Source organism: Anomalospiza imberbis, chromosome 11 (assembly GCF_031753505.1).
Source record: "Anomalospiza imberbis isolate Cuckoo-Finch-1a 21T00152 chromosome 11, ASM3175350v1, whole genome shotgun sequence".
In the NCBI taxonomy this organism is placed as follows: domain Eukaryota; kingdom Metazoa; phylum Chordata; class Aves; order Passeriformes; family Viduidae; genus Anomalospiza; species Anomalospiza imberbis.
The window spans coordinates 10,017,354-10,036,881 of NC_089691.1; the positions used below are offsets into that span (position 1 = coordinate 10,017,354).

Here is a 19,528-nt window from a genome sequence, read left to right on the forward strand (position 1 = left end):
AGGGAAATAGTGTTATTCAGTTTTATGATTCATCAAATAATTTTGTAGCACTGAGCACATTTTAGCTCACCATCTGTTACATAACCTCAATACAAAATAAAAAAATATTCAGTTTTTGGCTACAAACCTGAATTCCATTTTCAGAAAAAGGTTGGGATGACAAACAGACACTATGAAGGACACATTCAGCCAAGAAAAAAACTCTAGCACTTCCAGGAATTAAGCCTCTCATTCCTATAACAAAAACCATCACTAACATAAGAAGGTCATGTCCTTTCCTGCTTTTAATATTTTTTTTAATATAAATTCTTAGTATCTTTCTATTACCCATTGTAAATGTTTCATTTCACCAAGCCAATTATATTCACAATATATTTCCCAATACAGACTGTAACTGATTCATGAATGTGTGTGTAGCAGAGGCATGTGCACTGAAAAGCAATCTCCAGTCAAATGCCTTCTTTTTGTCCACAGAAAGAACAAATAGGTGACCTCACATGTGTAATATACACAGCACACTGTTAAAAATCAACAAAACTGAGAATCACGTATATTATGCAAAACCACCAAAACCACGCACCCACACACACACTCAGGAAGTTCTACAGTAACATTTCATTTATGTTCCTGAATGGGATTAACTCTCTCAAGGAATTATAAACACTGAGGGCCACCACGAGCACCAGCCCCTCGCACACAGCTCAGCACAGGCTCCGCTCACAGCTTTGTCCCACTTGTCCCTGTCTGAAATCCTGTGTGAGAGGGGCTGGCATGGGTGCCACCTCTGGGGCTGTGGCCAGCAAGAGGAGAAGACACAGCCAGGGAAATCGGGCCGGAGCTCAGGGCTTCCACCAGCGCTGGCATCAGCTGGGTGCAGAATGTGCTGGCAGTAGCTCTGAAATGACCAGTCTGGGGTGCGGCTGTAGGGTTCGTACTGAGCAACCAGCACTGAGTTACCTGCTGCCTTCTGAGTCACTGCGTGCTGCCAGCAGCAGCTGTGCCACACATCCAGCAGCCCAGCCCCAGGGTCTCCGGTGCTGCTTCCCTGCCTGGCCAGGACAGTCCCTGGCTGCAAAGCCAGCCCTCCCAGCCAGCGACTCGGGAAGGGACATGCAGGACAGAAGCTGCCAGGAAAAATACCAATGCCAGCTCCACCGAGCCTCAGGCAGGCAGTGGCAAACCTGTGCTGTGCCCTCACGTCCTCACTCTTTCCCCTCCATTCCACACCCCACGTAAATCTGATGAGGACACTGTCCTCTGACACCTCTGTTCCAGAGAAACTACAGAACAAGAAAAGATGTTGCTAACTCTCCAAGAATGTGCTGAGCTGGGCAGCAAGTTTGCTAAGGATTGCCTGAGAAGGCAGAACCACCCTCCTGGGGCAATCTGAAGGGAGCAGAGTATTAAACACTGTTTTTAAATCCATGAAGATAGGGTGGGTCAAGAAGACAGATGATGCAAAAATCAGGAGAGGGATGAACAAAGGCACAGGCTTTGGGCCAAAGAATAAACCCTCCTTACTGCGTAATGGCAAAGGTGAAGGGGAGCTGGCTGGCAGCAAGAAACGCTGCAGAGGGAGCGTGCCCCTCCAAAAGCTGTGTTCCTAACGCGGGAGGAAAGCGGCGCAAGGACACAAGAGATGTTTCTGTATTTTGGATTCAGCGTATTCTGTGCAATGTCAAAAGTTCAGCGCGAAAATTTCCATCTCAGCCTGAAGAAGAACAGTGCAAATATTTGAATTTTGTGCAAGCAGGAGGCTGTTCCTGGAGATGCTGTGTGTGTGCAGGCCCAGCAGCAGCGGGAGCAGGTCTGAGCAGCCGGGGCAGCGAGCGGGCAAGGCCCCGAGCCAAAGGCAGCGCCGGGCTCTGCTCAGAGCCAGGGACACTGAGCCAGCACAGCCCCAGCCTGGTGGGACCCAGCTTGGGGAGCCTATGCAGAGCCACGACACCTAGTAACAAATAAATAGCAAACAAAGATGTGCCGGGGACAACAATCAGCTTTAGAAGTTAACAGGAGAAACCTGGAAAGTGTAAAACGTATTTGTGTTGCTAGGCAAAGGCACTGAAACTAATTCTAGAGTAATGCTGTGTCAAGTAGAGTTTTGCACAGACGAACTCAAAGACCAGAAAACAAGGAAGATTAATTGTTATTTAAATTTCCAGACTTGGATCACTCCCATAAGCTTGACAATGAAAAATTAATAATACAGATTCATGAAGTTTGCAATAAAAAGGAAGAGGCCAATGTTAAGTTCTTAACAGGCATTAGCTAAGGGGCATGGAAAGGTTTAAACTGTTACCATTCAGAGCAGTGATGATGAGTGAAAAGTGACACAGGAAACTTAGGGACTGTTTTTAATCACTCTTGCATAGCTGTTAAAGGCACAATAAAATGGCAACAGGACATTATAAATAGAGCATGTAAAAGAGCCTTCTGTGACAGGGAGAACTGTGACAGGCGCCCTTATTAGACAGGTTGGCTTAAGCATTCATTCTGTCACCCTCCCCAGCTGCTCAAATGCTCTGCCCCATCTCAAAGCGAACTCAGCTTGTTCAGCTTTGCTTGGCCCATCTTTAGGTTAATATTAAAAGAGTGATTTATCAGACAGTTTAAAAAGCAAAGCGAGCACCAGCACAAATGTGTTAAGACTTTTTCAATTTCACAGGAAGGATGTCAGCTTTGTTGTAAAAGCCTCATATGATGTGAAATACAATTTAAACAATCTGGGATGCTTGGAAGTAGATTTGTAAAAAAGAGACCGTCTTCCCACAAAGACACTGGGAGAGGCTGGAACTTCTTGGAGATTTCTGGTTCTGTCAGAACTGAATTGTGCACATCTGTCTGAAAACCACCCCACAAAAAGCATTTCACAACATTGTCTTTGCCCTGGTTTTCAAAGAATCGTAGTACCAACAATTCCCACTAAAGTCACCAGGAGCATGCAACCAGTGAAAGGAATCTGAACGTTTATGTAATTTATGAAGAATAAATTATCATCAATCCATTTAGTCTTGAAATGTGGCCTGCAACCATATTAAATTCTAGATGTTATTCATAATTTACAGCAAGAGTTTCAGCACAGAGTCTGAAAGCTTAAAAAAAAAAATGAAGACAAATATTTCTGGTTTTTATAATTCACTTTGGATTCTTATTTCCCTGCCAGATATGAACTGTAATATTGGTCATAAAAAACAACTATCATTCAGAGTGAGCACTGAAGAATTACAAATTTGTTTCCAGCTGTTATTTCCTTTAGCTATCACATCACAGATGTGCACACATTTATTTTGCTAAAACCTTAATGCATTTAAGACCACAGTTAAAGAAAATGGGGTCTCCTTCTAATGACTTGTTAGCAATACCTGCTCTTCATAATCATACAACAATATATAGCATGAAGCCCATAAAAAGGAATATTGGTGATCATGTTATTTAAATTTCTTATTCTTCCTTCCTTTCCCCAAATGTGTACTGTGTTCACCTAATCTCACTTGTCATTCTCAGAAATGTTTAAAATAATGAAAAGAAACTCCTTAAAGAGAACGATGATTTCCCTTAAGGCTAGGCATAACTGAAGTATTCCAAGGAAATAATATCTATAGTGCTCAAAGATGAAGGATTTTTCACAAGACCTGCAGTTTTGGACATTTTTATTTACATTCTTCTTCCAAAGTGAGGAAGAATATCAATGATTAAGAACAATGAATTTTTGGTAGATCACCCAACAGAATTAAAGAAAAAACCCAACAAATAATAAAAAGTTCACTAAAACCTTGAAAAGGAAATCAAGCAGCAATTAAACAAATAAGATTATATTTAAGTGTGCACTTAATACATGTAGTAAATCCTCCCACTTTTTGTAAACAAATGAGAGTGCAAAGAAGAAGTTCACATATAAGTCAACCACCCTGCACTTCTGCAAACAGACATGCCCCACCTCACCAAGAGGCAGCTGTGTGCACAGTAGGCCAAACCTTTCATATGTCATCTCCCACGATTAAAAAGGAACACACAGTAGTATCTTACTGTTATTATCTTTACTTTTTCAAGTTGTACATTTTTGTTCTGTTGCAAACCACTCCATTCTCATGGCTTAGAGGAGCTGCAGACAAGCCATAAAATGATGCCACTACTTCCCTGCCTTTTCCATTTTATTGTATTCAACTGTTTTTAAAGGAAATACATTTGAAAGTCTTTTTCCTCAATAAGCATCTCCTTATATAAAGATTGTCTGTGAAATAATTAAGATTGCTCAGTGCTAACCTAGAAAAGAATTGCACAACACTGACAAATAACCCCCTAGACATAAGGACATGGCAAATGACAGGATGTCAAAAGCAAAAGGAGGGAGACACCTGCAAATTAATTCTGTCATCTGCTCTCTGCTCACCCACTCACATCACGTGGGGCTGAAGAATGAGAGACCTCACCTCAGCAGGGTGGTGAAATTCAGAAAAAAGAACAAAGCAGCAGCTGATCATAACAGCTAAAATGGGAAAGGAAAAGCACAGGGAAAATTGAAAAACTGAATTTAAATACAGAGATGGAGAAAGAGAGAAGATATAAAACACCCCAGGCAAATAAAGAGGGAAGACTGCATTAGAAGAAAAGCAGGGGTTAGCTCAGCATGTTAAACAAAGGCAGCAGCAGACTTACACCTGAGGGACCCTCGGTGCCAGGGCACACTGAGGGGACTGAGGGGTGGCACTGCTGTTTCTGAGCCTGCAGAGCCATTCCCCAGTTCTGGAAGAGGAAGAAGGCAGGTACAGGCACGAGTGATATCCACCACCCCTGCTGAACTCCACTGGAAGGCTGCCAAAAAGTGAACACAGTTGAGGATTAATTAAACTATGAGCAAACTACCATTGCTGAGCAAATCCTTCCCTCCTCCCTGTGCCTGAGAAACTGGAAGAGGGAAGGAAGACTGTAGTGCAGAGGTCATGCAGGAGAACCCATCACCCTGAGCATGGCTTTGGGGCTCTGGAGGATCCCCTGGGACATTTGCTGCTCCCTTCATGCGGGCAAACCACACTGCTCCTGCTGCACTGCAGGCTAAAACATGAAAAAACGGAGCAACCAGCAGGGAAAGTTTTTGTATTTCTTGTAGGCTTTTAGCCATTAGCGTTACAGCAGGTCCTAACATCAGGATACAGATGCCTGGCTGAAAATGTGCAAAGTTTACCTGACAGCATGCCTTTAAGGAAATATTTGTGTGGAGAAGGGCTATGTTTGTGGGTATCTACCTTAGGGTATCCTTATCAACGTGCATTTGCTTTCCCTCCTTGGGAGCAGGTACCACTATCAGTGTAAAATGATAGCTTAATTGTTGGAGTACTTACATGGTTTTAATGAGTAGCTGCTTAAATGGTCCAGTAATTCCATACACAAATATTTGACCCCAGGGCTACAGTAATTTATGGACCTCCCAATTACAGAAAATACTCTTTTGTCTTCTGCTTTGCACTTGGACTGCTCCTTTTATTACTTATTCCATATTCTTTCCCACTGTTGCCCTATGGAGCTTCAGGTGATTGTGGGAAATGACAGAGGGAGATGTACCTTACCCACACATATGAGGGAAAAGGGTCTATTTATTTACAAACCTGGCAAACAATATACAGGAATTATGGAGAAGTTTATGTGGAAAAGTTCCAGGTAACTTTTTTTTTTTTTCCCTAGAACAGTGCAAAAAGGGATGTGAGCTAAAAACTGGGGTCCAGAGCTAGAGGTTCAGTATAATATATGGATTTGCCCATAGCTAAATGTTGAAATCCTGAACTTTTAGGTGTCAATAACTGCTGTAAATATTTATGAGAGGGGAAAAATGGAAATTCTCATCTAATTCAAGTTGTGCCAGAAACATATTTTTATTGTCTACAGTGATATAGAAACTGTATCAAGCACAGCCTGATCATATTAAAATTTTTAATTACAAAGTCCTATGCAACTATGAACAATGTCTTTGGATGTTTCTTCATGAAGTCCAACTTAAGACACACATTCCAGTACTTAAAACCTCTTGCTGTTTATGGTAAGGGATTCATTAAAGTACTTTCAAAATATAAATTATGTATCTTTCATATAATATTTGCAAAATCTGCTTTAAATATGTGTTTCTCAGTGCTGATAATACTACAACAGAATTGGAAAAGAAGAAAGCCAAAAGTAATCTCTGTCTAATGAATAACAACATTTTCAACTATTTGGATGAGCTAAAAATACACAGTTTGGATGAGGAAGGATAGCTTTGAGCTAAAAATAGCAGAAACAAAAAAATATTTAAGACAAAACAAAAAAAATCCCAAATCATTCTTAAGAATTTGTGCAGAGCTTTAATATTTATAACCTTTTTTCCCAAGCAGAGCTTCAAAACACAAAGAGGACGTGAAATTGATAACAAAGGAAAGACGCCAAGAATGTACAAAATAGAAAGAATTTCTGCATTCCTTCTGTGAACATGGAAGTCCTCCCTCTGAAGCAATTTATCTTGGCTGATGAGGGATTGGTGGGTGTGCCCAAGACAAAACTCGTCAGACAAAGACATGTTTGTTTGCTTTTCATTTATCTTGAAGTCAAAAGCACAATATGTGTCAGTGCCAATGTGGGCCTTTCCAGATCTTCACTCTGCAGTTGGATATGAGATGAAATTTTCTTCCAAAGGGAGGATAGGTCTGTAACTACATGGTTATCATAAATTTGTATAATAAGTAGCCTTTGGAAAGGCTGTACAAGCATTCTAAACAGATAAGACAAATAAAGCCTGAAAGCAGCATCAAAGACAGAGGTGACACAGTCTGTTCCACCTCCTACCGTAGAATAATGGCCCACTCATTACTACAACTATTGGACTATTGGGACTTGCTCCCTGCAGTGATGTTCCACCCCAAAGAAATGTAGATCCTTAAATTAGCATAAATTAGTCACTCAGAACCCACTCCAACTAAAAACTCAGGCCTAACTGGAAGACAAACTTCTTTATTTTATGTTTTTGATTCCAGTCTTGCACACACTAAAAAATTTGTCTTTGAAGGTGAGATATTATCCAAAATCAATAGCTTTGGGAACATAACAGCAGAAGTTGTTGCTTAGGAAAATGGAATGGGTGAACTGGTACATATAGTTTTTAATTCCAATTGTCCATGTTTCCACATGGACAAAAAATGACCCTTAAGGCTGCATTCCCAGTAAGATCAAACAGAGCACAATTAACTTTCTGTTTAGAACAAGATTAAAGATTTCTGGAAGACAGAGAGTCAACACTTTCTTTCAAAGATAGGTACACAAATTTACTCTAACAAAAAATTATAAAGTGAAATGTCAGAAAAAATTGTCTTGGATCTCTACTAGTCAACACTGCTTTTCTCAAAATGGAAGTCCAAGAGATCCATCATCAGAAATTCTTTGTAGATGAGCTACACGTTGAGTGCCAGTTCAAATTAATTTATCAATGCTACGTCTGGATATTCATGCATTGCATCTGATATTATTTTACATTTTTATTTGCACCTTGTTTGAAGATGCAAATAGCATAGAATTAATGCACTGGACATTGATCTTCATTCTGTTTTGTACACTCACAATTGCAAAGCAGAACTTCTGGAAATTGGAAAGTTTTGAAATCCCAAATTGTTGCTACACCACTCAGGGTTAAATTCTGCCTTGTTGGCTTTTGACAAATTGACAAGAAGAATAAAAATAGTACCATGATCATCTTTTCTCTTCATGAAATTTGACAAATTCTAGTTACTTTTGTACTCTTATTAATCTCTTGGGATTACTAGTTTTAAATTACACAAAATAAAATGAATTATCTAATGCAATCATTTGATGAAATTAATGAGCTGAGTTATTACTACAGAAAATGAGTGTTCAGTACCCCAGGGACTGAGGGCCTAACAAGGGAATAGCAAGGCATTGCTTTTTTGTCCAAAATTGAATAGTTACATAATATTTACTGTTACCCACCCATGTATTAAAACACATAATGCAGCTGGTATTTAACTCAAATTTGTTTCATTCTCAGAATAGCCCAAGGAGATTTTATTTACTTCCAAAGACATTGAAGAAAGAAGATATCCACTGCACTTGCATAACTCCTGGTCAAGACCTAGGGCTGGCTTTAGGCTGTAGGAGCTTTAGAGGACTCACAGCCTCCCTGTGGGAATGTGCCAAATCCTACCAAAGCCTGAATTTTAGCCCTGCTATCCTAAATTCTGGATAGAATTCTATTGCAGTTTTTCAGTAAGAAAATCAGAGGGAATCCCTCAAACTCTGTGGAAATAAATGGCATTTGATAGTTTGTCCATGGCCTGTTTACCACAGGAAGAACCCATGAGGAGGGGTGAGGTCTGTGCCTTCCAGAAGCAAGGTGAGGAGAAAAGCTTCTGCCTAAAAAAGGTGCTACAAGGAATTTATCATGAGTTTCAGAAGAAACAACAATATAGTTGGTTTTGTTTCTATCCCTTTCTTCCTGCATTCAACCAGTTCTATCTTACATGCCTGTTACTCAAATATTCAAAGACCACTATAATGCCCTAGACCACTACAAGAAGCATTTCTGTCTTCAGAGGTAGGTCAGCAACAGAACATTGTATATGAAATGTGGACTCTCTTACAATTTCTGACATTTATCTTTTAAGCAGACAGTGACTGCATGGCACAAAATAAATGCAATGAAGTAGCAAAGCCCAGCAACAATGGGGTTAGAAGGAAATTTTGAACTGACTGCAGGGCAGCAAGTTATCTTTTTCTACAAGTTTTACTCCTGAAGTACAGAAACCTTGGAAAAATCATATCTTTTCATAAGATTAATATAAAATGCAAAACATTCATAAATATGGTTTTAAGCTACTTCAAATATAATGCTGTAAATCTTATTACAGACTTCAGATGTAATTGTTCTGCTGTTTGTCTCATAACGCTGTGCCTCTTAACTTTATATGGTTACAAAGGGGATTAATTTTGCTTTAGTCCTTTGTTTTCTTTTGCTAATAAAGACCAGACTTGTTTATTCATTTTCTTTCAAGTACTTCTGTTTCTTATAGCATGAGCTCATACAGACGTAATATAGAAAATCAGTATAAAAGTCTAGATGGTTCAGGTAAAGTACAAAAATTTGGACAACTGAAGAACCATCAGAAGCTTTGGGGAATCATTAGTTCCTTTTTTATTTCCTCTTATATTTCTCGTATTTCCTCTTATATTTATCTATCTCTATATTTTCCTTTTATTTCAAACTAACAGAAACTTTTTTTCTCTCCTCCTAAGTTCATATGCTTTCCCCTCAGAATCCAATTTTCTCTTTCCAAAATATCCCCTACAACTGAGAATACCTTGCTATTAAGGGCTTATAAGTCCATCTCCTTTAAAGGTTATCTTGACAAGAAGGATGTACATTTCCAGAAAAGTCCATCTGATCCTCCTGCCCCTGTGGATGTGTAGATCTCTGCTGGTATGAATGTGTAGGTGCATGGCAGATTTCCCATATGACACATATAGATCAGGTCCAACAGTAATAACTTTATACATTTTAGAAAAAAAAAAGACATTTTGTAAAGTAGTAGAGTAGAAATGCCTTCAAAGTTTAAGAATAATGTAAATATTAATTGAAATGTTTTTGTACTGTGTGCCCCTAGTCTGTGCTATGAACCTGAATACAAAAGAATTATTAACAAAAAAACCAGCTTAGGTAATTGCCAAAATGAAACGAAAATGTGCAGCTGAACTAAGTGTTACAATCAATACAGATTTTGGTACTCTCTTCTGTTGCAGAATCCCAAAATATTAATTACAAATAGAAGCTACACAGTTTACCTTGACAACATTCCTTTACATTCTCTAGCTATAATTCTAAGGAAGAAATACTGTTTTAAATAAAAGAATCCTGAAAATAGGTCTTTTCGTGGCATTCTTCTGACAGCAGAGACGCCTCTGACCTGTAATTTCCTGGACTACAGCTTATGTGCATATTAATGAAGCTTTCACTTGTTATTGGCAAAAATTGTCCTTAACTTAATGAGAGATAAGCTCTTAGAATGCAAATACCAGAAATACCAGAAGGTTTACTTATGGATTTTTTTTGGTTTTTTTAACCTATCTCATGCAGTTGCCTAAGGCAGGATGAACAAAACCCAAACATTGCTCTGCTGCTTATATAGACCTCCATATAGACTCTGGGACTTCATCTCCCCTTCCCCTTTAAATGCACCATGTCCTAAGCACTGTACATGCACTTGGTACTAACAAGTTTAAAGTAGGAAGTGATGGTGATGTGATAGCAAATGAATGTTGGCAAAATGTCAAATGTCCGGTGTAAAATTTTATGAGCATGCACATTCCAAAGTAATGTGGACACAAGCCATCCACTGTAGTTCATTTTGGCAGAATTATTGCAAAAAATATATAATTTTAGCATATATTACAATTCACTTGCAGATAGTTAAAAACACATCCATCAACCTCCCCAGAAAGGTCAAAGGAATACATGGGCAGAGCACATACAAGGGGAACTGGTGCATCCAAAGACACTGGTTGAAAACTAACACACAGACAGATGAATTAAAGCTTCTGCACAGGTTCCTCAGTGCTGACTAGAAGGAAAAGCACATCTACCATCAGGGAAATGTAAGTAAGCAGGGCTTTGGTGATGCTACTGATGTTACTGCCAGCAGGCTGTGCACTGTCAGGCCCTTCTGAACCAAATCTCTGTGCACCAGTGACTACATTACAGACACTCAAACACGCCTCTGAAACATCTCTATAAATATACTCAAGTCTACTATGTGCAATACAGGCAATATATAGTGGACACTCATTGGGAAAAAAGCACACTAGAGTTGAAAACTTTGTTAAATCATTTGAGCTGGTAGGTTTTGAAAAGAAGAAATCATTATATTACCCAGTTTTATACTTTTAAACACATAGTCATTGGCAATTAGCAGTTTTCAGAATGGATGGAAATATACATCCAAAGAGTTATTATATTAACTCTTATTTATTTAATTCCAGTTCACAAAAGGAAATGTGACATTTGCCACACTTAGAGACCTGTGGTGTGCAGTGTTTCTTCATGTCCCAAGGATTAAATTCTTTAGTTGTCAGAAAACATCTGATACCAGGAAGAATTGACCTCTTGGAATATTCATCTCTAGACATTATTTAATCACAAAGCAATATAATATCTGTGAAAAAAGGGGAATCTAGCCAAGGCTTCGAGATCCTCTGCTATAACTTTCAAACCCACTGTCAGATAAAACTCTTCCTTTAAAAAAATATGACATCCCTCAAAGCTCTATCTGTCCAAGGCTCGTTAGCAGTAAGTGATAAAAGACATTAACAAGGGAGGTATTTTTAATGAGCTTGCACATTGTGTGTCTGCAGGCAGCCTGACTCCTTCTTGTGGCCCTTGGGCTCCTGTCTTACCAAAATAGATCTCCCCTCATGCAATTCTGCTCCTTTGGCTTTTGTCAGCACTTTACAAGCTGTTACGAAACAAGTAAACTAAAACCCAAACAAATTCCTGCTAAGTACCAGCCAAAGTATTCATTCTGGCTGCACAAGGGTCCAAACCCATCAAATTCAGGTCCCCCAGATAACAACAGGTAAAGCTGCTTTCACAGCAGAGGTAGTACCTCCCGTGCAGAGAGTGTCTAACACCTGCAGCCAGTGACTGATCAATGGCAGGCAAAACCAGCCAATGTCCTTTACCAGGGTTTGTGCGGCCAGGTTTATTCCCCAGCTGTGGGAACCTACAGGTCAAAAAACCAAAAAGAAAAAAAAAAAAAAAAAAAAAAAAAAAAAAAAAAAAAAAGGCAAAAATCCTGAAGAGTTGTGACTATAGAGGCCATGAGAAGTGAAGGAAATGTCCTGCTGGATCACACACCCACAAAATCCCTTTCATAGGTTTTGGCTGGTCCATAAGTCAGCTTCAGGCAGAAGCTAATGGAGAAGACCTCTAACTGTGGAGTGGAAATGGGAAAGTAACACTGATTGTCAAAGGTGCCTTGGGAACACTGCCCAAGACACTTAAGAACCACCTCTATGACTTTTTCATTTGTCTCCAGAGTTTCCAGAAGTCTAGACTTACTATCTTGGAAATGTCAGTATCAGACAAATTTATGGTGAGAAGCAAAGTTCATGAGATAATGTGGGCAGGGAAAAGAGGATGTTGAGGGGAGGGAGAGGGAAGAGAGAGAGATAGTAAGTCTAGACTTTATTTTTCATATATCTTCCATTTTGTGACATCATCTTGACTTCTAAGGATCTGGTTGATCTTGAGCTCATGGGGAAATAAATCCAGTTCATAGACAATGGCATCACTTCATTTGACTATGATACAAATTGATAAAAACAACAAGCCTTGATTTTATCTAGTTTGAGCATCTAATGACCAGGAATTCATTGTGATGCACATACAGCTAATGCCTAACTCAAAAAAAGTATCAATTCAAAGTTGCAGAGAAAGACTGCAAGCCAGGGTCACACAGAAATACATAAATATGATGCTAAACTAGCAGGATTTCCTTAAGTGAGTCCTTCAGTCAAAGCTGGGACCAAAAGTAATGTAGATGACAGCACTGCCCAAGGTTCCTTCCATTCTTACCATTCATCACTCCTTAATTCATGGTTGTGTTGAACTTCAGTTGCACTGTACATATTGTACATATTCCTATTCAGACTGAAAGCCATTAATGCTTAAAAATGTGCCCATTTCACCTGATGAACAGGCTGACCAGAATGAGTGTCCAACCTGTCTGGTTAAACAAAGGAGAAAGGCAAACCTGAAAACATTAAAGGGCTTAAACATTCCCTTTGATTGTCCTTAACTGATTTACATCTGGAAAAGGCATCAGAGAACATAATGTGACAAAACTAATAGGTTAAGATGTTTGCAGAACAAGAATAATCCTTTTGCTATAGACAGGAAATATTCAGCTCAGAATAAAGTCTAATGAGGGCAAAATAAAGCCTAGGCATGTGGAAATGCTCCTCTTTGAGGATATTCTTTATACCAATTACTCTTCAAAGGTAATGCGTTAATGACTTCGGCAAAAGATTACAATTAAATCAGATGAATAGTTTCCAATGTTTTTGCATCTAATGTGCTCAAAAAATGTTCTTTTGCTCATATTATGAATCTGCTATACTTGTATTTTTAGCAATACATATATATACTGATTTCAATTTTGTCAAGAATTTAAAAACATCTCAGCCTATTAACCTAATTTATAAATAACAAATAAATAATTTGTTTTCATTATTGTTTTTTTGTTTTCCAAGAATATCACATGGGGAGAAAAACTGCCATTTAATTTCTATTTGTTTGCTATTTCTTCCAGAGAGACTTATTTTCCTCTACTTGTTATTAAAATATTGTCCCTAAAGATTGACCATTGTCTTGAGCTTTACAGTCTCTTCCCATTTCTCTCTAAAAAATTATTTTGCCTTGATGTGCTTCTGATATTAGCACAATAACAAAGTAACACAACACAGTAATTCCCTGATAAAGCTCAATTTTGGGACACAAAAGAGAACACTGAGTGCCAAGTGGAGAGGCACATGTGAGTTGGGATATTTGTCAGTGTTTAACATCCCACATGTGACCTCAAAAATTTAACCCTGTGTTTCAAAAACTATGCTCTAATAATTTTTTTCCTCCCACAGACTGCAGTAATAGCAGTAAGGCTTTTTTTTTTTTCCTTTCTGGATACAGAGATTCCTTTTCTTAGGAAAAAAAAATTTCTTAATAAGTTGGTAAAGCTCACCTTGAAAAGATTCAGGAGATGAAATGCACAACAAATTAACGAATGCACTTAGGTAACAAGAGCAGGAGTTGAAATCTCCCATCTCATACACTCATAGAAACCTTAAGCTCTGGATTGCTGTTTCTCTCACACCTTTTCCTACTCTGCCCTCACCATTTCAAGTTCTCCCATGTTTGCTATACCCTGCGCTGCACAGGAAACCCCACCTTTGCAGGACTCAGAAATTCAAGCCTTTTTTCTGACCTGTATTCTGGGACTTCTGAGTTCTTCCCCAAAACAAGGCCACGCCCAGTGGAGTTGTACTCCACTGAGGTCTCTTGCAAGCACTTCTGGGTCACGGAAAGCCATCCACAGGAACAAGTGGCAGTTGGGAGATAATGGATATTTATTAAAAAAACAGAAGAAAATTGTGCCACAGGAGAGAGTCCCGGGAAAGAACCGCAGAGAGGAGGAAGACTGGCCAGCCTGTGTTTTCAGACAGAGGTAGTTTTTTAAAAATCCCTGTCAAAAGAGTTGGAGGAAGACAATTTTAGGTAAGGATGACAAGCAAAGGACAGTCTGCACTGGGACAGAGCAGCCTAGGGCAACAGGTGGTGATGGAAGGATCCCTGACAGTTTACCTCAGTGAGACACTTGCTCCTTTTGTATTATCAAGATTTTGAATGAAGTAAAAGCCAAAAATAATGTGTTGAACAGGGGCTTTTTGGGTTAAAGAAAAAAAAAAACATTTATGTTAAGACTAGGTAACCCTTGTGTTGAAACTTCTGTTTTCAAAACACATAAGTGAGCAGATAGGGCCTTTTTATTAATCTAAGGGTTTTTTTGTTTTCTAGGGATTAACATAGATTACCTAACCAATATAAATAGAAAACACCAGTATGAAAGGTATGATCCCCAAACGCTGGCTGGATTTGACCTCTGCTTCCTAGATCCCAATTACTTTGAATTGCAGTTCTCAGCTCTTTGTGTGATTCCTCTTGCATGACTTAATGTACTGCTTTAACCTCTTTACTTAGTCCATATCTATTTTCACTGCCATGCTGTTCAATAACAAATCCTCATGTTAATTTTTACATATTATAATTGGTTATAGCTTTATGACAGGATCACAAAATATACCCTCCCTTCGTGTTCTAGTGTATTACAAAGAATCTACAGGTAAATTCATATATACAAATAGCATTTTATTCCTTTCCTATAGTGGGGTTTGTGCCATTCTGCCTGCAATTACAATGAAAATAAAATAGATATACTATGTCAGTTATCAAAAGAAAAGGAAAAATTTGTACCTCTTGTTAGTATAACCATTAAATTAGGAAAAGAAGATGGATTTGAGTGGAAGCAATGTACTTTTTCTGCTCAAATACTGCCACAAATCTGACTCAACATAAGTGCTTTATTCAGAATTCTCAGTGTCAGGAGCCAATGTCCTGATGCTCCTGCTCCCTTTTCCCTTCACAGTCTTCAGCACTGAGGAGCCCTCCCTCATCCCCGGGCTTTGAAGTGCATCCTCAGCCAGAGATCCAGACATCCTTGAGGAATTTGATGTCATTTACCTTCTTAACTACTGTACTCCTGTATAAGAGTACAACAGGCATTCTAATTATAAATAGCTGTAGACATTTCAAACACTCAGGTCTTACAGTAAAATTGCTGTAAATTTAGAAGAGGTTATTGGATTAAATGGTCTTAAACCATGTCTTCAGTGCCTGCTGCTGCTCTTCATCCTTTTTGCTACAAAGTCTTTTGGACATTGCTGTAGAGTTCTTTGGTTTTACCTAAGGCAGAGGAGCCTGCATTCCTGTTTAATCACTGTGGCCTGATGTGCCTAGCATTGTTTCCTGGGTTATGGAGTGACCAAAAGCCTGTGGGTCACAGGTTAAACTTTCTGGGATACGTGCATACATTTCCAGCATTAATCCCGATTTTGATTTTCAGGATATTCAAGAACTTAGAGTCTCAGCTGAAAGAGGTGTATTGTCCCATTACAGAAAAGGGGGGATGGGAGGGGGAAGTGTATAGAAAACAGTTTTCTGAAAGGCAGCCTCTTTTCTGCCAGAATAATTTCAAAATACCAGTTGAATTGCAAGTACAATTTTTGTTCCTTGCACCTCTAAGTGGACTTGACTGTGGGTTCAAAAAAAATGTACCTGTTTATTCTCTAAGGGAAGACTATTTAGAATAAATGTATGCTTACAATTATGGTAATGCTTAGAAACCTCAGTTATGAAAGCATTTGGGGTTTTTTTTTTGGGTTTTTTTTTTGTATATAAGTTGCAGTGAAATCTAATGAATTGCATTGAAAATGCGTGACTTTTGCATTCACATCACATTGCTCCTTCTCTGTTCACAAAGTCTCATAAATGTAACCAAGACAGATCAAGTTTCACTGAGAAAATTAGCCTAAGAAAAAAAGCAGAATTCCCTTCCACTACCACCCTTTCTGCTTCCCTCATACACTCACAAGAGAAAGACTAATATCAGCTGCACAGAGAAGGAAGAAATTAGGTTCAAACTTGATATTTCATGCTACATGTAGACTATGTATTTATGAGAGCTTTACATGTGCTCATATTTGTCAATAAAAATACGGCTCTACTTAAAATCGCAGAAACTGTGAAACCCACTGAATATTGCCTTTACTTTTTACTTATCCTCTAAATTTTGTCTCCATATGCAGAAGAATGAGGATTACCTGTCAAAATAAAATGCTGCAAGAATGAAATATACAGCACGTACTGTGGGAAAGTACTTGGTTTCCCTACAGATGCAGCAGCTGGTGTGCACTGCTCACAAGTGCTTATTTTATTCAGCCAGAAAAATAAAATAGTTTATGGCATATTTCAGTGAAGACATCTTGAATTTTTCACATGTTTAGTATTCACTATTTTTTACTTTAATATTCATAGGTCTTCACTGAAAATTAGCACTCTTTGTACTATAAAAGGTTAATTTTTAACTCTCTTTCCCATTCAATGTAATATACTGTTACACAGGAAGGAAATCAAGATGTCTTTTAAATCCAGCTTCAAGTATCTACACACTTCATATTAAGCTGCAATGCTTAATTTAATATCTGTACAGGACTGGTAAACATTTTACACAATGGATTATGTAGCCTAAGGGACAAAGCCACAGCCTTCAGAAGGTGGTATAATAGGTTTGAAGGATGACTGTACATTTGAGAGGAGGCAGAAAAACCCAAAGCAAGGAAATCTTTACCACAATTGCCAGAAAATAATGTAGTCACTATGTGAGCACACCCTCTGGCACTCTCTTCTGTTAAGGCAGGAGAGAAGTCTACAGTACTGTCATGGTCCACAGGCTACAAATGTTCCCAATGTAGCTTTGTATTCAAAGCTTTTGACAAAAAAGGTCAACAGCTGTGGTTCACTGAAAGTCTGGGGGCAATAATTCTGTGTTTTAATGACATAAATGACGATAGTTTTTCAACAAGAGAAAGAACAGAGAGAGAGGAGAGACAGCAAAAATGGAAAATAAAATTAGTCTCATTTCATTTCCTTTCTACATTACTAGTTGGAATAAGACATAAAATATTGTTCCAACTTCCCTCAAGTGCTTGAACTCATTCTTCAAAATGAAAAGTGTTAATTACCTGCAGCAGTTACATTCATCCAATGCAACTAGATTTCATTTAGCCCATCCAACCTCCTCAGAGCTGCTATTGGACTTTTATTTGGGCAGTGAAGGGAGGGTTTGCATGTTATTATGAAAAGACTCAATCCCAAATATGCAAACAAAAATTCCTCAAGGATCAAAGGAAATTAGATCATTAATATCATACTTGCATATACATTTAAAAGTTTATTGCTAAATACTGGCACAGATAACAAAAGATTCTAATACTACTGCACGTGACTCTGAAAATGCATACAGCACTTCCAGAAATGATGAAAAAATATAAGTGTCTAGGGAAGAGAAAATGTTTCCTACATTATATTAATGTTATCATTTAGGATGAGCCAAAAAACATCCTTCTGCAGGTTCAATTAAACTGCTTGGGAAACTCAGGGATCAAAATATTTACTAGATACAGATGTTATGAACTTAACATCTTAAAAAAAAAAACCCTTTATAATCCTTCCTTCTAGACTTCTACTGTTTTCTTACCATTCCTACCATTTCGTGATGTGCTTGTGATTTTTCACAGGAGCTCAAAAGGTTCAGCTCAGCCAAGGAACCAATGGAGTAACTTTCTGCTCTCCTGTTCTCATAATCTCTTTTATCCCCAGAACACACCTCCCGCCACTGGCCAAGCGTGTCAGCTGCGTGATCCTTTTCTCTTTCACTGACACCAGCAGCCTGAGTGACACAGTTTTGTCTCCAGTGTGATCCCTGGGAGCTAAATCCTCTGCTCCTAATGCAGATTGTTGTTTTTTTTTTTTTTCTTCCTGCTCTCAGATTCATAACAAAGCCAATAAAAATGGAGGGTCTGCTCACGGAATCAGTTCCACACATACTTGTCTTATGGAGGTGAATAATCCTGCTGATTTCAAAAGAATGACAAATGTGCATGAAGTTCAACATAAGTGTAACTGATTGCAGGCTCGTGGCCTGGATGCTGATCCCAGGATTTGGCTCCAGCAGCACAACCTTATGCAGCTTGTGCTGATAAGCCTTATTTTAATATTAGTAAAGGGGGTATGGCACAGAACGTGTCTGTTAAAAGGTTTAAAATACATATGTATTTTATTTAAGAAACGTTGAATTTCTGGGCAACCTCCCTAAATTCCTTTAGTTTGCTGAACAATTAGAATCAGCTTTGGCATTCTTGTGTAATGACGCAGCGGAGAATTAAATGACAGACCATATGTATATGAAATGTATGTAAATTCACACAAACATGCAGTAAAGTTAGACATATTATAAGAGAAAAAAAATGCAAAAGTATATGCTGATTTGCGCACACAAGGTTCAACACTCTGGTAAAAAACCTGCTGTGCTTGTCTATGAATTTATCTTAACTTGCCTCATCTATAGAACAAAACAAAATGTTTAAAACTTTTCAAAATACTCTCTTTTTCAGAGAAAGAGCACATCTGTTCACCAAGTCTGACCTGAATTTGCACACTGTATAGCATCCTTCACAACTTTTATTTGGAAACAAATTTCAAATTTTCAACAAAAATGTTCCTAATTATCCTAAGGTAAAGATAATTTTTATACACTAGAAGACACAGAGGACCAGACTAGCAACAAATACTGAGTCCTAGGAAAAGGAAGCAGATTTCTCCCTTATCTGTGTGCCCAGGCACTCTTCTACAAGACTTTGAAAGCCACACACACACAGAGGCACTTGTGCAGGCAATTGGGGCAGTGCTGAGGTACAACATTTTAGTCATGGTGTCACCCACACAGAACTCTTGGCTTACAGAATGTCACAAGTATTCTAACACCCACAGCAAGATGTCACACTGCTTACAAAGCAATCTCTCAGAAGCACAGGCAAACTCGATGATTAGCTTTCCATGGTTTCACTGGTGCTGCTTTCCTGACACTCCTGTGGGACACAGCCCTGCCTCGCACGCAGGGGCGCTGCCAGGGAAAGGGGAACCTGCATTTTCCTGCTGCTGCTCCATGGGCAAAAGGCAGCTCCAGCAACTGTGCAGCTCCTCCTGAGCACAGCAGCCTGGAGAATCCTGCACTTCAGCAGGTGCTGGGAAACAGAGAGGGAGCAGGGGCTGTCACCTGCACAGCCAGAGCACAGGGCATGGTGTCTCCCACTGCTCAGGGGACAGCAGAGA

At 38.8% G+C, this 19,528-nt stretch overlaps 1 protein-coding gene and 1 long non-coding RNA gene across 2 annotated transcripts in view; one reads left to right on the top strand and one right to left on the bottom strand.

The window, feature by feature from the left end:
- The window catches only part of ERC2 (ELKS/RAB6-interacting/CAST family member 2), a 414,962-nt gene that overhangs the window by 22,380 nt on the left and 373,054 nt on the right, over window positions 1-19,528 (bottom strand). The window lies entirely within an intron of this gene.
- LOC137480640 (uncharacterized) lies at window positions 1,167-9,014 on the top strand. The gene is made up of 2 exons (XR_011003011.1): window positions 1,167-5,655; window positions 6,360-9,014. It is a non-coding gene; the product is annotated as an uncharacterized lncRNA (long non-coding RNA).